Genomic DNA, 17,070 nt, shown 5'->3' with positions numbered 1-17,070 from the left:
GTTGTTATACTTAGGATTAGATTAAATTTAAATGTGACTCAACGTCTTGGGATCCTTAAGGAATGTAACCTATTATGTATGTTTGTTGATGGTTACATGTTATTGCTTCTGCTACTATGTGTTTGATGTGTATGTTATAATTTCTTACTTCAAAAAAAAATGTTTAGCAAACTTAGTAAAACTTTAGGTTGATTCTTTTGGATCCCTTGGCGGGGCATTACATGAGGGATCTTGGAGGAATTTAATATAGAAGTAGACATGTTGAATATTTTTCCCAAACCATGAAGGAAATCTAAGAGCAACTAAAGAAAACTATCTAGGATAGCACCACAAAATCAATCACACATTTTGACACAATGATTTAATGTGGAAATCCAATTTGGGAAAAACCATGAGTAACATGCTACCAATTTTTGCTCTTCTAAAGTGAGCCCTATGAGGAGCCAATCCTATTAAAGGTTGCCATGCACACTATTAAATATGACCTTGATAATAGGATTTTAATCACCGTGTTAGAATTGAGCCTTGTTAGAGGAATTTAGAACATTCCATTAGAATATCACCTTATTAAAGGATTTACTTATGACTGTTAAGTCAACCTTAGTCCAAAGAATTTATCTATATTGATCAATTATTAGAAAGTACTAGCAAGATTTGATCTGATAATAAAACAAATCACTTGCAAATTATAGATCACTTATTTAGTTCTCCATTATGCTTAGTATTCATCCTCTTCATCTCTAATAGCTTGTTCACCCTTCAAGCCTTCATCTCCTTAAGCCTTCTTGCTTAGTATGCCAAATGTAATCTCTTTCGTTTGGCCACCATATGAAGCAACACCCTAGAATTCTTGTTTTTCTCAGGTTTATACACTTGAATTTTTTCTTTTGGCCTATTATCTCCTTATATAGAGAATTTAGATCTTTTACTACTTAACAATCATCCATTTTAGGATTAGGTTAGATTCATTGAATCTTCCCATCTTTCCATTTTGTTCCTCCTAGAAACTTCTTTTGCAATCTTCTTTGAATTTGTCTCAAAATAGTTTATCTTAAATTTTGTGCCACCAGCTCATCATAGTAATCTTCCACACGCTTCAAAAAATTCAAGAAATCAATTTTGTTAGCTCAAATTCATCAAATTTTGATCAAACTCATTTTACTATCACTCAACAATAACATGTTTTCTTGACAAACATTGCCTTGTGATGCTCAGTCAACACTGGGTTGCTTGGTATACACTAAGTTTCACTTGGTCGCTACTTCCATCTTCTAATGCATGAAACATACTAAGATTTTTTCACTCGACCCCTACTTTATTTCTCTTTTCTTGGCACGTACTAAACTTACTACTCAGCTTCAACAAAATTTATGCTTGGCCTACATTGACTTGCTTGGCTTCCACTATTTTCTTGGTCAAGCTTGGCAGACACATTTATTTACTTAGCCTTCTTCTAGTATTTTCTCAAGTATCCTTTCATTATAGCCTTAAGTAGATGGAAAATACACTATATCATCAATGTCTTTCTTATCTTAGTGTTCCTTTTATACAACATATAACTCAACCTTTCTCTAGATTCTCTTGTTATCCTTTCTTTTTAAATCATCTTCATCAATCAATCAAATGATAGCATTTAGACCAAAGAAAGAAATTGTCTCACCAACAAGTAGTAGGTTTGACATCACTGAAAAAATAATGATTGTTCCATAATAGGCCTCATCAATCTTCTTCATTTCAACAATCTTCTTTCAACATTTCTTTGTCACGCCTTCCATCCAATATTTTCCATAGTGTTTCTACTACGTTCTTTCTAATATGCATAGCATCAAACAAATGCACAATTTGTAGCTACTCATAGAAGGGTAGCCTAGTAAATTCTCTGGGATAACATTTTAGTCCCTTTGGAAGGAGTTCAGTGATGCCTTGACAACCTTCACGATCATAAATTACATAATTAGCCAAAAAAATACAATCAAGATATATAATTTCAAAACATAAACCATTAGGTGGAGTGATAGTACCTCAAATTCTATTATATTCAAACTACCATAGTTGAGGTGTCATTCTTTGTGGCTTTGATGTAGTCTCTTCTTTCCTATTAATAAGATATTTTCCAACACTTTGATACTTATGATTTATGTGGAGGAAGTGCCTATACTCATCAAATACCTACTTTCTAAAAAATTTGGAATGATGAGATTTCATCTTTGGACCACACATTAGACATGCAAATTTTTCCTTTGTTTGAATACCTACAAGATAATGACACAATTGGATTAAATATGTTCAGTTTTGGAATTAGTATTATCACATAGAACTAGATTCTAGCATAACATACCACATAAATGTGTCAACCCTGGGGCATCACGAATTGTCCAAACAAGCATTGTATGGAATTGATATTATTTTTTTCCATTTGGTCTAGAGATATCATACATACTGAAACCATTCCATAACACCAATAATTGGTTGATAAAAGGCATAATATATACACTAATATCTTTCACTTCGTACTTACATAGTTGAATAAACAACATCATATAATTATTGTGGTCATTTCATTCCAAGACCTATAATTACATGTACATAACAATAAAATGATAAAATAATTGGAACAATCATTATCACTAATGCACCTGAACAATCGTTTAAGATGTGGAATAATGAGGATGTAACGAAGAATCTTGTGAGGCAACTTTTTTGACACTTGATCATCTCAATATCTTCTCATATGGAATTTAGGGCTTTCTATTGCATTTTTGTGTTATTTATAATAAATAACATGATCTTCAGGACACACATCTATTGCTTAAAACTCCATTCTAATATATTTGATAGTGGCACATAATTCTTGATACGAGCGAGGGAGAACATTTGATAGTGGTAAAAAATAGTCACCTATCAGTCTAGAGAAAAAAATATAAGTCATTAGTATAAACAATCTTAATGGTACATGTTTCACCTTTTATAGACTATAATGATGTATATGATAAACCTTAGTATACGTGACATTGTTATGTTGGATAAACCATTCATAACCTTCAAATTCACCAACAATAATACAACATAGAGAAGAGTTGATTGGGATCCTTCATAAAGGGTCATGTTCTCCTTCTCAAGTAAAGGTTTATCATGGATGGCCTCAATGTCATCCTCATCATAATCATCATCATCAGAAACACCAATACTAAATATGTCATGGATCAATGCATTTATACCATTATCTTTAAAAAAAATTTCTGGTGCATGATCGTCATCTTCCATGGGATCATGATCTTCTCCTTCAATACTCATAACTCCATGTTTCTCTGAGATGTGATGATCCATATCACATACTACCTTGGGGAGATGGACCTATATAAAAATGATGATAATCAAACTCTCGTTCTGTGGTTCATATGTATATTAATTGCAAAAACAATATAACAACTTACCAATGGATGATAATCAAACCCCCCTTCAATGTGACCATTCTCCCTATAATGTCTCTTAGTTGTTTTGATTTTTATTCTTCTTGTCTTTAAGCTGCTACAACTCTTGCAAGGACAATAACATTTGTCATCACCTTCTCTTTCAAAGTTAGTCAACAATCTAGCAATTGTCTCCCTATTTTGATCAAATTTGCTTATATTATCTAACATGACCCTTCTTCACGGGAATAAATTATTCTTGTACCTGTATTGAGTTGGTTATACTTAATGTTTATATCTGCATATATGGTTTTGGAAGAAAATATTTGGTGTAATTAATGTGTATATCTGCAAAAATATTGGACATGTTGTACTTAATATTTATATTTGCACATATGGTTTTGAAAGAAAAATTTGGTGTAATTAATGTGTATATCTGTAGAAATATTGGACATGTTGTACTTGATATTTATATCTGGACATATGGTTTTGAAAGAAAAAATTTGGTGTAATTAATGTGTATACCTACAAAAATCTTGGACATGTTGTACTTAATGTTTATAATTGCACATATGGTTTTGAAGATGCTGGAATTATTGAACAAGGTACTTCTTCACTGAACTGCATTAAAATCACCATGTATTTCTTTAGTGAACTACATTAAAATGTGCCTATAGGCTATAGGGCACCTAACATATAAATACAATTTGACCATACAATATCAATTGAGTACTTTTTTTTGTAAATATACATTCTTTTTGTGAATTCCAATAAGTAAGTTGGCAAACTTGATATAAAGATGAAATATATTTTGCAAAAACACTATACAAGTTGTTTACAATAAACAAATGATAACTACAAAAACTATCATTTTTCATTTTTCTTCTTCTTAAGCACTCTTTCTTCCTAATTGCAGAGTGTGATCAAACACAAAGCATTATCTATTTTATCACTCCTTCTTCTTCACATTTTTCACCTAATGATCCCATCTCACCCCTATAAATATGCTCCATTTATATCCCCATCTGCTACAAAAACACAACTCCTATTTCATATTGATTAATTATTTGGACTATTTTTCTCCCATTCATATCCCCTCACACATTTGATCATTTGAGAAAATAAATCTTTTGATTCCTTCTTGTATTCCCAAGGAAGGTCTTATTTGATTCTATTGTTGCATGAATTGTGTGTGGAGATTTCCAATGTGTAGATCATTCATAGAATCATCAAAGATTTTTGTGTTGGAAGTTATTTGTGTGAGTGTCTTAGTGTGTTTATGTTTCTCAATTTTAGTATGTTAAATATATTTATCTACCATGATTGATGCAGGAAATAAGCTATGCAAAGCTTGTGAATTTACCTCCCTTGATGGGACTACGTGAGTACTATTATATTTAATTCTTTTTCTCTATAATTTAATCACTAACCACACATTGATATCCATATTCCCCTCTTACCAAATCAAGTTATGCAAGTAGTTCTACTCTTGTCTAACTTTGGATCTTTGTGAACTCCATTTAAATCTTCCAAAACAATAGCTCGTACAAGAGATTTTAGAACTTACACTTGACTTTTAATCTCCACTTCCTCTTAAAAGAGTCTTTCATGACATTTTTTCTTTTTCTTTTTCTTTTTCATTTTTTTAACCTTTCAATTAAATGATACATGCTAACTCTTAATTGCATGTAGATTATTGGATTAGTACACTTTATGGTTGACATCAAATGGATAAGAATGATATGTAGGTATAAATCATTTAGATGGATGGAAGGTTCTCAATGATGTGCCTTTGCAACTATCTTCAGTTACAAATCATAGAAAGATTAATAGATTGTGGGCCAATAAGTATATCAATATAAGAAATATACATGCACACACATGCATATATATTAACATGTGCTCACATATATAATACGAAATGATTATATTTATAAATAATACATAATTTCTATTTTTATTTTTATTTAAATATGAAATAACTTATTAATTTTCCTACCCATTACATGATGAATTTACTCTATGAAAAGCATACTAAAATCTATACGTAAAGATTTTAAATTACTACTTCTACTGATAAAGTTATTTATCACTAAAAAAATTTATTGATTTTCCTTTCCATTAACCAACTATTTTTTTCTATTAAAATCAATATTAAAGTTGAAGTGACATATCTCAAAACAAATTCAGCTAATTTTCTCTATTAAATGCAATATTGAAGTCTATATAAGTGATATATCTCAAAACAAACCCAAATGATCCAAATGATCACAAGCCATACACATTCTCTTCCCTATTTACTTAAATTATGAAAATAGAAATGAAAGATATCAAGGATCAAAGACCTATGGCAGACTTACAACACAATGTGAAGTTGATTTTAGATATGGTAGAGGCAGATATTTAGAAGTTTGATCAAAATCTAAGGCACAAAAGAGACTGCACAGCTGAAAAACAACTAGACAACATAGAAGATATTATCTAAGAACTGGAGAGAATCTAAGAAATTTTTGTAGTAAGAAAGTTATGACATTTGAATCACTTTCAAGTGTCTTTGAGAATTTATAGTCCAAATATCGGGAGGACTACAAGTTGTGCAATTTGTCATGTATTGAATTTGTGTTTGCTTTGCCATTTCTTATAAGAGTGTTTCAAGATTGGGTACCACTTCAAGATCATTTTCATGATGTAGAGGTAATATCATTGTGGCAGAGGCTTCTACAAGGGAATGATCCTTGTGATTATGGCATTTACATAGAAGCATAACCTACTTCTTCAACTCCTTACACTCAACTCTTCATTGAAGTTATTCTTCCAATAGTGAGAATAGTTGCTACAAATTCATGGGAACCAAGGGACCCTAAACCTATCCTACATTTTTAGGAGACATGGGAGAAGTTACTACTATCTTCACTACTTCATAACATTCTAGATCATATAGTGATGCCCAAATTAACAACAACAATAGATACTTGGGATCCCCGTAGAGAGATTATGCCAATACATGCATGGTTACATCCTTGGCTTCCATTGTTGGGCCAGCATATGGATCCTTTATAACCAACTATTTTTTATAAGTTGGGGAATGCATTTCATGCTTGGAATGGAAGTGATGCATCTGCATATGCAATTTTATCACCTTGGAAAATTGTATTTGATCCTACTAGCTAGGAATAGCTGATTGTTTGTTTTATTGTACTTAATATGATGATAGTTCTATAGGAATTTGTAATAAACTCAGCTAATCAGCAACTAGACCAATTTAACTAGGTTGTGGCTTTTTGCTTTCTAAAAATATCTTCTATGATATGTTTTTTGTAAAATTTCTTGTAAACTCTGCCCATTTTTCCTAGTCTGCATTATTTTTGTGTAGGATCTTGAGGTAAGTCACTTAGCATAGGTTGAGTGAGTTTTATTGTTTTATTATTTAGACTTTGGAATATGTATGCACTTGGATCAATTTATTTGTTGTGTTAAGATGTAATAAGCACCTTTAAAAAAAATATCTATTCATATATATAAAGGGATACATGTTTAGAAGGAAAAGAAAAGATATTTACATAGGTACCTCTTCTTCCCTTGAAGAATATCCTAGAGCAAGGGCATAGAGATCACAAGGGCACACCACAACAACAAAATCATAGAGCAAGGGCATGAAGATCATAAGGGAACGACAACAAGATATAGAGATCACAAGGACAAGGCAAAAAAATGAAATGATCACAAGGGCCCTAAGTCTATTCAAGATACCAGTTAAGTTTGCTAACAAAATAGAAAAGATCTAGAGAGATTTTCTTTAGTTTGGCCTTGAGGGTCGGAAAAGATATCCCCTTGTGGCTTGGGATATTGTTTGTCTTCCTAAGAGCTATGGGGGCCTAGGAATTAGGAAATGAAAGCATCTTAATAAGGCACTTCTAGAAAAATAGATTTGGTGCATCTTTAATAGTATAGGGGAATGCAGAGATATTTTTGTTAATAAGTATATCAGAAGACCTACCATTCAATTCTTGCTCAATAATGAAGACATCCCGAATGTGTCTATCATTTGGAATGGTATCCTTAAGGCAAGGGACCTGGCCAAAGCTAAGATTAAGTGGAAAGTGGGTAATGGTGATGACATTTTATTTTGACATGTTAATTGGTTGATTCAAGGCCCCCTTATAAATAATCTTATCTTTGAAAATTGGTCAAATATTTGTATTAGGCAATTTGGTTTGAAAGTTAGTGATTATAGAACTGAGCAGGGTTGGAGAGACTTGTCTTTCATTTTAGATGACCTCAAGTTGGTTATGATAATGTTGAACTCTATGATTCTTAATAACAAGAGGGATGACTTAATATGGGGAGATAACCCTAATGGTTGTTACTTAGTTGCATCGAGATATAACTATCTTTGGAGCTTGAATGGGAAGCCCCCTTGGGCTAAAGCTTGGTTACCTGGTCTTACGCCAAAGATTAATATTTTTGTTTGGCTGGCTTTACAAGACAAAATTATTACCTAGGATAATTTAATCAAAAGAAAAAATTATATGCCTAATAGATTAATACTATGTAAACATCAAATGGAATCGACTAATCATATGTTTATCCATTGTCTTTATTCAAGGGAGGTTTGAGATACCTTAACTAAGAACCTTGAGGTAAGTTGGTGCAAGCTAGGTAATGTACTATATTTCTTTTGTCAATGGAATAGTATGTTTAAAGGTACAAATTTGTAGGATTTAAGTACCTAGTTTTAACCTCATTTCTATTGGGGAGTCTAGAAGGAAAGAAACAATAGAATCTTCAGAGATAAAGAGGAACCTACATTTTTTTTGGCAGAAAAGATATATAGAAACATAAAGGAAAATTACCAAATTAGAAAGGGGGGAGACATTGAAAATGGTGGTAATAAGAAGGAGAAAGATAAGGTTAGGAGGACTAAATGACAGGAGGAGAAATGGCTACTCCCTCCTAAGGGATGGCATAAAGAAAATTTTGATGGTGCAGCTAAAGGAAACACTAGACCTTCAGGTTGTGGAGGTATCATTAGAAATAGTTATGGTGGACGGGTAGTGACTTTTTTCCACCCTTTGGATTATTGGACAAACTATTATGTAGAAGCTAGTGTTGCATGCCACACAGTGAAAATAGCTTTGGACATGGGAGTTAAAAAATTATGGTTGGAAGGGGATTCAAATAACATCATAAGGTTTATTAAAGGGGTTGCCCAACCATCATGGTCCATAGCTAATATCATTGAAGAGACCTAATCCTTTCTTGGCAATTTCAAAAGTGTCCATGTCACCTATGAATATAGGGAGGCAAATTCTATGGTAGATTGGTTTGCCAACAAAGTAGTTAGGCAAGATAAGGTGATGATTTGGAATTCAGTTAGGAATATTTTGGAAGAAGTGAAAAGCCTAACTGAGCTGGAAAAAATCCAGGAAGGTATGATGGATATCTAATTGTAATAATGGTTATTAATGAGAGTTTGGGTTTGAGTATTTGTAATTATGGTATTTACGGAAAACATAGTCAGATGAGGTTATTAGTTTCAAATCAACACATTTCTTGGGTCAATTTTTTTCTCTTCCTTTACCATTTTTGGGTAAAGAAAGACATATCGGTGATTATCAAAGAGTGTGTCATCAGGGTTTTCAAAGGTTGGAGAAGGGATATCAGAGGTCAGAGTTTATGAGTATAGTTAGTGTTGAAAATATAGAAATGGTGGGGTAAAGAAGTAGGAGGGAACCTATTGGTGAAGCAGATAAATGGAAACAAAGGACTAAAGTCTGGGAAAAGTTAGAGAAGGGTGGTATAGCCAACTTTATTGCTAAACTTCATGGTTTTGACCTTACGATCACTAATAGTATGGTTAATTCATGGAAGGATGGGAGGGTTAAAGTGGATGGGGTTTCATTTTAGGTCACTGAGGAAGTCATTGCCCTTGTAACTGAAATTCTAGTAGAGGGGTTGAAGTTTTATAGAGATAAGAAGGTGTTAGCGAACGCTATGAAGGATTTTGCAAAGAATACTAAAGAGAGAAATAAATTAGTAAAGTGTGAAACTTACTACAAAATGGATTCAATCATGGAGCTATGGAGGTATTTTTATGAGCTATTATAGAGTATATTTCTTTGGACACTAAATTTGATAGAGTAAGAACACACCATTTTGTTTTACTCAATCACTTTCACTATGGTGTCAAGATTTTATTCACTTTTTATTTATATACTTCAATGTGTAAGGGTATTTCTAGGCACAAGAAGAAACTCTCTACAAATCCAGCCCTACATGAGGAGTTATTGCTTCTAATTTATGAGCATTTCAGGGCTTAGACCATAAGCAAAACCACTTGCAAGGTGTGGATGCATCTGTGGATACGGGAAGTTCTAGATTCTTGTCTGATACAAAGGATGTCCAAAGTATTAGTTTGGAGGGTGAAGAAAAAAAATTGCCTAGAAAGAAGACCAAGGATTTAAAGAAGAAATCACCCTCATCAATTAAAACCCCAAGCAAGAAGAGCCCTAGAGGACATGGGTCTAAAGCTTTAGGCTAGAGAGATGAAGAGTACAACGAGGAAGGGGAGGATATGAAAACTAATGAAGAGGATGATGAGGAGGCAAAAACTAAGAAAGAGGAGCCAGTGGCTAAAAAATAGAGGACGTCTAAAGAGAAGGATGTAGAGAGGATTATGGATTCTAGGTCAAAGATCTGTGCCATTCCTCTTTCCCCTATTCATCCTCAAAAACAAGACAAGGAGAAGAAAGATGGTGAGGGAGGAGAGCTGGTAATTAAGGATAGGCACATGGCCTGGAGAAATTTTAATGTAAGAACTTCCAAAATGGGTATTGTTAGAGAGGCTATGAACCCCCAAATTCTAGAAGAAAAACTGGGTCAACTCCAATTGGAGGATCTCATTGATCTAGCAATCGTGGCTATTACAAATAATGCAAGGGAAACTAGCATGGATTTTCTTAATAATGCTAGAAATAGTATGATTGGTAATTTCAGGTCAATAAAATGGCTTTACCATGAATTGGAGGAGTTCAGAGAAAAAATAGGCCATCTAGAAAATAAAAGGAAGATGCCAGATTGTGGAAATTTGAATGAATATGGGGATCGACTCAGTTTGGCTGAGAAGAGAATTCAAATTTTGAAAAATTACAATCATAATCTAGAAAATTAGATGATATCCATTCTAACTTGTATCAATGATAAAATCTCGTCCCTTGCTGGAATGCCAAAGGTCAGAGGTCTTCTAGATGAAAATGAGGAAAAGGATAGAGAAAGAGCTAGAATGGAAAAGGATGTGATGACTAACATTACCTTTAGTAGCATGGATCAGGATGGGTAGAAGAAGTAGGAGTAGATGGCTAAGGAGATTAACAAAGCCTGTGAAGCAGCAAAAATGATGCAGGAGCTAGAGAGAAAGACAGAGGATTAACTTTGGTTTTTATTTTCCTGTCTTTTGGACTATTAGACTATTGTAGGTTTTTGGTTAGTTAGTTTTTTGTCTATCTATTGTACTGGCCCTTTGGTTGGCTTTCATTCTTTGGCTGGGTTTTAACTACTTATTATCAGCCTTTTGATATGTTTTAACTTTTAGGTTTCTGGATCCCTGTAAAACCTATTTTTCTTATTAAAAACAATAGAATCCTAGATCTCCACTAATCTCCACCAATGTTCAGAGCTCTCCACCCTCATTCGGAGCTCTCCACCCTCTTTCACGTGCAGCTCTCCACAGTTGATCAAAACAAATGGGGAATGATTATGGTTTTCTTTCCTTTTTTTGTTTATAATCACATCATTATCATAATTATGATGCCAATGTCGAAATTGCAATGACATCGAGGGTAATTGCAAAAAAACATAAAACTCACCGACAAATTACACCACCAATGTAAATTTCCATCACAATTTGACCCCAAATATTGTAGTGGTCAGAAATACTCTCCTCTCCCTTTTCTTCCCTTGGGCCTTTACCCTCCAGCTCTAGAATATTAGCCCTTTTTAAATTATCCTTGTAAGAGATCTTCATTGAAACCTAGGTATCAACCATGTTCTCTAACCCATCCAAAGGGGAATTCTGCCTTGAGGAAGGAGGATGTTTTCCTTATGTTTTGTTTTCTTTGGTACTAGGGCCTTACAATCAGAGATGACAAGTCCATGTTTAGCACACATTTGATAGAAAATAGGAGCATTCTTACTGACTAAATCTTGTGTCCATTTTCCCCACTTAGATTTCAAGGAGATAAAATTAGGGAATTCTTTTTTTATTGCTAGATTAACATAAGACCTAGCATATAACAACTTGGCTATTTCTAAGGAGATAATATCCATTGAGATGAAATATCCAAAGGAGCTACCTATACTTCTAAGAACCTTCTCATCCCATAATTCCAAGGGGAGGCCTAGTATCCTAGCCCATATAGGGGCTAGGTGGTTAAGTTTTTTTGTGGGGTAAAACCCTACTTTCCACTTTGAAAGGGCTAGACTATGGTTTTTTTAACTCCACAAACCAGAAATCACAAAAAATGAGATCAGAATAAGTTGTGAATCTAAACAGAAAGAGCCCTCATTGCATAGCTAAGACTACTAAATATTGGAATGTAAAGCCATCTATCTAGTCATCTAGTTGTGTTTGAGTCATCAAAATGGCTTGAGTAACTTTGAATTGTAGACACCTAAAAACCTTTAGAAAATAAAGTATTTTTATTTTCTAAAAAATTCCTGATGACATCATCATTTATTAATTAATTAATTTATTTTTATGACATTAAATCCCTTTATCTTAATAAAAAATATTTAATTAAGGAATCCCTCCCAAAAATGTTTAAATCTTATTTAAACATTATTTCCTTATTTATTAATTATTTAATTAATAAATTGAACAAAAAACCCAAAATAAATAAAAAAATTATTTTTTGCCCAAAACTTGGCCAAGTTCCTTAAGACCACTAACCTCTTCCAAAATCTTCTAATCCTTCTTTAATTTTGATTAAACGCTAATCCCATCATTTCCTACCCCTAATCCCAACTCAAAATATTTAATTAAGATTAAATATTAATCCTCATGTTTATTAAAAAAAATTTAATAAATATCTCCTCAACCCAAACCCTTGAAATAAATAAAACTTTATTTATTTCCTAAAAATCTAATTTATCCTCATCCTAAGAAGTTCTAGACTCTTCTAGAAAGTCTTCATCCTCATCCTAGAAAGTTCTAAACTATTCTAGAAAGTCTTTATCCTCATCCAAAGTCTAGACTCTTCTAGAAGATGTCTTTAAACCTAATCCTAATCCCCTCCTAACCTTGTCACATTCCCTAAAAATGGGTTAAGACTTACTAACCCAAGCCAAAGTTAACAAATATCTCCTCCTTCACCCACCCTCATTAAATGCCATCCACTTGCCTATCCCTAAGCTAATCCTAAACCATCCTAATCCATCCTCTAATCATTTGCACAATCCTAAGCAAGCTTAAAACCTTCCTAATCAAGCCCAAGTCGAAATTCTTCTCATCTCCTTCAAAATATCCCTTCCATAAAACTTTATGAAGTCCACTAGGCCATAAATGACTCTTCCAAGCCCTTTTATTGCTCTTACAAGCCATTATGAGGGTCTTTATGAAGATTTTATCCCTTGAGCCTCCTTTGTTGACTCATCCTTCCCCTTTCCTCCATCCTCTCACCCTGTGACATGTGTCACTCCCTGATTGGCTGTAAGGAAGCACAATCCATGTGCTCTCCTCTCATGCAATCTGAGCCCTCCATGAGCTTTTTCCCATCCTTGCATCTTAGCCCTCAATCCCTCAAGCCTCTTGCCCATAAATTGGATCCTTCCCCTTTGCAAAACAACACAATCCATGAAGTAAAGTCATAATGCCATTTTAAGAAGCCATTTTACATCAAAACCATACACTCACACCCAAATTCCAACTCCATTTGAAGCCCTTTCTGAAGCATAAAAGCTTGAGGATACATCCTATCTATTTAGACAAAGCTACTCAACAAGAGAGCTTCTCATTGAGAGAGCCCATTAATGGCTCATATTCTTAATTGAGAACTCATCTTAGTCTATCTTGAAGTTTATGAATTTTGTTTAGTTTGTAGAAGCTTTATTTAAATTTGGTTTCTATTAGCATACTAACATTGCTCATATACATGAATGAATCAACTTCCTATAAATAGTAAGTCATGTAGGTGGTTTTAATAAAATAGCTATTTTGCCAAGTGTTTAAGATGTATTGTTGTATGAGTCATACTTACTAAATTTAGTAAATGGTATGTATTTCAAACTCTCCAACTCAGTTTTTATCTACAACTCAAAGTCATGATTGTTCATACATTTTGAAAACTTTTATAACTACGAATGTTCTTGAGTAATAAAAGTTGAGAGATTAGCCCATGGTTTTTTACAGGTATATTTTTACCAAGTCTTTCCATGTAAATACTTGTTATGTGAGCTTTTTGATTTCTGCAATTTTCTATACACTAAGTTATTTTTCATTGCACTACACTCCATTTAATTTTCTATCTCGCATTCACCCAACTCCTCACTAGATCAACAATGGGTTTGAAAGACAGGAATTGCGCAATGAGTACAAATTTTAGCACAGCTCATGTTGTCCATAACTCCATCTAGGAGGATAATTTTTGGACCATCAACACCCTAAGAGACCTAAGGCTGTGGACATTCTAAGACATTCACCAGTTGAATGACTAAGCCTCCTTCTAACCTCCCTTCCTCAAACTCCATGAGGCCAAAATGTTAGTCCCCTTAGGTTTTTTACTCAAGAATCACAATATCCTTTCCAAAATCTTGGCCAAGACATGTTGATCCAGTTGGATTAAAGCATACCCCATCAAAATCCATAGGGGGGCTACCTCTTTGAGAGCCTGGAATAGGTGTTAGGTTAAGGAAAATCACATCAGTCAATAGAAAAGGAGGATTGTGATCAATGGGAGGTTGGTCTAATCCCATGGGATTTGCCATGGAGGGCCCCAAAAAAGACCTTCAAACCAAAGCTATAAATTGAGTTGCAAATCTTAGAGGGAAATACGCCAAATTTTTTCTTTATCCATGTAAGTAACTTTTATTTTAATTATAGAATGTGCAAGATAGTTGAGAGAGATTTCAGTCTCATCAATGAGCACAAGTTTTACCTTTCACTTGCGAGCAATTGTATGTGAGCTATATTGTCTTCAATGAAGACTTCACCATCATCATTTGAACAAAATCTTAGTAAATTAAAGATAATAGTAAAGTTGTAAGATTGCACTTGATTTGTCACAACCAAATTTTTCATATGCCAAAATTCTCAGGGTATTTAATTACAATGTGGACTTGTTCAATTATCATGATTGTAGAAGTAGAAAGGTAATTATATTGATAACACAATTTATTTCAATAACTACATAATTAGTTACATATTTCAGATTGTTAAAATGCAGATAAGGAATTGTCTCAGTTACGGAGAAGGTGGTGGAATAATGAATGAAATACTTAGTGGTTGAGGGAAGACGAGGGGTTCTTTTGAAAACAAAACCAACACACATGAAACCAGAGGGAATCACCGAGCTAGGAAGCAGTTCGAGATGGGAAAATTGAATAGCAAACTTCCAAGACCAATTGTCTATCACCAGTATTTATTATTATCCTTGTATACCCTCATTTCTGTTGGAAATGCTATGGTATGCGTATATGCAAAATGATCTATTTGAGTTACGAGAATAAGCACAAAATGTCTGGTGAAATGGCTTCAGAAACTTTCAGGCATATGCAATCAACAGGTTCAAGCAGCTCTAGTACAAGGTATGCAAACTATCAAAGGATTAAAAGAATAGGGATTTTGTCACATGTATAAAGCCTAATGGAATGAACATTTTTGGTGGATATTTTCTTTGGTAATGTTTAAGTAGAATGTTGAAACACAACCAAGGCACAATAGTTGTTTATATTGGGTCCTTTGAATATATATTATTAAATGAGAATATTGTTTTTTTCTGTAAGATGCAGTTGCAAGCTGTATGATCCATCATTCAAACAGCTTTTGGAATCTTTTTCATCTGCAGATGCCACAAAAGCCCAACCTTACATTCTACAACTACCTAATATCCATAGCACCATGATTTTGACAGAGTTGTCGGCTGGAAATGATGTGGAAATGCTTATCTTTTCATTTTTAAAAGTGAAAAATTGAAGAACTCCCTGAACAAAGAATAGTAATAACCCAAATTAGTAATAATTTTTCTTCTTCTCGCTGATTTGACTTTGGAAATACGCAGTGAATTGTTGGATTTTCCTTTCCTGAGACTACCATTATAATTGAGGTGTTGACATCACCTCAAACTAAGCGATAGCAAGAATTTTTTATTATTATTTGTAAGTGCTATGCAAATCCATTCTTTTGATCCAAAGAAATATATTTTTGGCACTGTTTATTTCATTCTACTTTTCATGAGAAGAAAAGCTGTAATGTTAGGAAATGACCATGGTAATTTAACATTACGTTGGAGACGATGCGTGAATCTGAATTTTGACTTTTGGTTTTGCTTTATTTTATTTGAAATTAGATGAAGTGTCCTTTTTGATGTGAGCATTTGGGAATTTCTTTGTTATCTAATCAAAGTTCAACGAATTTCTTGTAAATGCTTGACACAATAAAATTCTATCAATACACATCAATCTCACCACTATTAGTATTTTACTTAGGCAATGTTGTGATTCCAATGATGTCATGAATTTATTGATGCTAATCTAGACTAAGCCAAATTTAATTTGTCTAAATGGGTAAGTGCACCAAGTTGTGGTGCCAAAATGGGGTATAAGTGGATAGCCTTTTTTTGAAATCAGCAATTTCTTAACTTCAACAAGAATTTGAAGACAGTTACACTCAAAATTTTAAGATATGACAAAACAAAAATAGTAGTCCTTCGAATCTAGTTTCTAAATTACTAATTTTTTTCAAAATGGTTTAGTTTTAGGTCCTCAAAAAAGGGGGCCACAGAAAGTGGTATGATTTATTCCAAAAGAACATAACACAGTACAAAGTGTGGCCCCCCTAAAATTTTAACTTTTTTTTTGAAATTATTTAATCACTCTGGTCAAAAGTTACTTAACACTATATAGTTTATCCCAAATTTTTTGGGTAATTTTATAACGTGTATTTTTTTAAATAATTTTTTTAACTAGACACATCCCAAAAAAATGAAATATATGTGTGCTCCCCCTCGAAATGATTGAAAACTAATCTAAAATCAAAACTTCTTTTTTTCAAAGTGTGTAGAATGGAGTCTAGTTTCTAAAAAACTAAATTGTTGCAAAATTTGATGAACGAGTTAAACCCAATTAGTACATGGTGCTTTTTGAGAAAAAAATGGACATATATTCAAAAGAAATTATAGATGAAAGGCTTAAAATAGTTCAAATTAAAAATAAATTATAAGGTTATATAGCTAACACAAAGACCTACAATGTCATGTAACATGATCTTATTGATGTCCAACTACGAGGAATCTTGAAGGAGAGCCGACAAGAAAAATCAATCATTTTTTGTATGTTTGTAACAAAACACATCTTAGACTTGTTTATAGACTCCAAACCTTTAGGTTGGATCTCCAAGGCAAAACCAAGCCTTAGGCTTGGTTTAGTGCAAAGCTTTGAATAGCACATA

This window comes from Cupressus sempervirens, chromosome 8 (assembly GCF_028749045.1).
Source record: "Cupressus sempervirens isolate cs-2001-9-10 chromosome 8, ASM2874904v1, whole genome shotgun sequence".
NCBI classification, from domain to species: Eukaryota; Viridiplantae; Streptophyta; class Pinopsida; order Cupressales; family Cupressaceae; genus Cupressus; species Cupressus sempervirens.
Note: the sequence above shows the minus strand (reverse complement) of the source record.